The sequence below is a fragment of the Myotis nattereri genome (assembly GCF_964212035.1).
Source record: "Myotis nattereri genome assembly, chromosome: 3".
Taxonomy (NCBI): domain Eukaryota; kingdom Metazoa; phylum Chordata; class Mammalia; order Chiroptera; family Vespertilionidae; genus Myotis; species Myotis nattereri.
In genome coordinates this window covers 148,734,469-148,736,627 of record NC_138077.1, presented here as the reverse complement: position 1 = coordinate 148,736,627, position 2,159 = coordinate 148,734,469, and positions in this window count along the sequence as shown.

Below are 2,159 nucleotides of genomic sequence, written 5' to 3'. Positions count from 1 at the left end.
TTTTCTTTAGAGAATTTCCCTTAGCAGCATGGTAGCTGCTCTGCTCAAGATGGATGGCCCACACATAATGCCTGATGGTGCACAAATGTCTAACACTTTGCTTCAAAGAGGGACAAACTCTCATGCTATTTGTGCTACAGAGATCCCAGTGGATCAGCTTGAAGTCATTTTTTCCCTGCAACCATAACCATTTCTACTTTCTTGCCCTCTCCCACTTCCCTTAGACACCTTCTATTAAAAGCACACCATCAATAAACCACATGAACAAGAACCCATCACCAGGGCTCGGCTTCTAGAGAATCTGACATAAGACAATTAATCCTGCTTTGTGGTTTGGTACAGGCAAAATTCATGTGACGTTTCTTAGTGTGCCTTACAAAAAAGTATATTCTACTATTGTTAGCTGTAGGGTTCTACATTCATACATTAGGCTTAGTTGATCATCATGTTTTAAAAATATTTTCTAACTTTACTTGAAATTTTTCATCTGTTTTTTTTTTTTTACTTACTGAGATGTATGAAAATCATTTATATGTCTCCTAGTATAGAAATTGAAAACTTTCTCTGTTCTTTAACTGATTACATTATAAATGGCAATCTTTAGACTTAAATCATGAAACCCAAAATTACTCACCTTAGTCTCCTCAAAACAATTCAAGGACCTTATAGTACTTGATTTATATCCGGACTCTTTGGGAATTATTTTGTGTTAATTTCATCTGCTCTTTTATAATGCTAGAGTACATTATTATGATCTTTTACTCAGTCAATATTTATTGTTTCACATATCTATTACAGTTTTGGATCTGCATTCATTTTTATTGTGCAGACATTATATTTAGGTTTTATTTTTGCCTGAAGTAAAATATTTAGAACATTTTCAGAATTTTCAAGAAAAATTGTCCTCCAAATATAAATTTTGCACCCATTTTTGAAAGTTATTTTTTCTCACCTACATCTAAGTTGACAATTATATTTCACTAACTTACACTCTTTCTCTTGCACTATTGTTTGACTACTCTAATTATAAAAATCATGAGAGCTCCTCCCAACCCTTTCCACCATGTGAAGACACAACAAGAAAGCAGCCCTCTGCAAATCAAGAAGAGAATTCTGACCAAGAACCCCCAGTGCTCGCACACTGATCTCAAACTAGCAGCCTCTAGAACAAGAAGAAATAAATATTTGCTTTCTCAGACACAATATATGGTAACTTTTTAAAGCAGCCTGAGCTAAGGCAAACCATGATACTGATGGCATTTACATGCCAAAACTTGGCTTCCATGTGACAAGGTTTATCATCCCCAACACCAGCCGGCCATCCAGTTCTGCAGTAGCACATATCTCTTTGGCTCTTGCTTATAGCACAGAAACCACCACTGCATTTTTAAAGGTGATAGGATCTCTCTCACCAGTGCAAGTTCTTATGTTTGGTAATTTGCTTCTAATAATTTAGAAGTGTAATTCAGGATAGGAAATAGAAGTTACTCTGCCTGAGATTTCCAAGAGAGACAGGGAAGTGTCTCTTGCTTCTTAGTTTTGAAGCCAATATAATGGATTAAGAGCAAGGCTTAATAGGAAGCAAGATGTGGATGCAAATTTTAAACTTTCTATACTTTGACTTAAGCTGAAACCCCTAATTTTGCAGGCTGGTGTCATTTCTAGAAGCAGTGAGAACTTTTATGATCTAATAGCCATTTTTAAAATTTTCTTGTTATTATCATTATTTGTATTGTACTTTGCATTTCTTTGTTATTTACTTATTCATTTATTTTACAGGATTCAAAAGGAAGAGTATGTAATGAAAAGCAAGTGATATGTTTACCCTGATTGCACCCACTTCTCCCAAGTAGGAACTCATATTACTTCTTTGAGGGCTCCTATAAGTATTCAGTGTGTACACATACCTATGATTGCAAACAGTACTTACATTTTTTTCCAATAAACGCATTTACACTTCTTGTGTCCCTTCTTTTTTTCACTTTACAATATATATTCAACATTGTTGTATATTTATAAAATAGTGCTGAATTCTCTATTTACTGGATGCATAATATTCCAGCATGTGCACATGTTAAATTATATTACCAATTTATATCGATGAATATTTTAGTAGATTCTAATCTTTTGTAATTTAAAGCGATGTCAATGAATTGTTT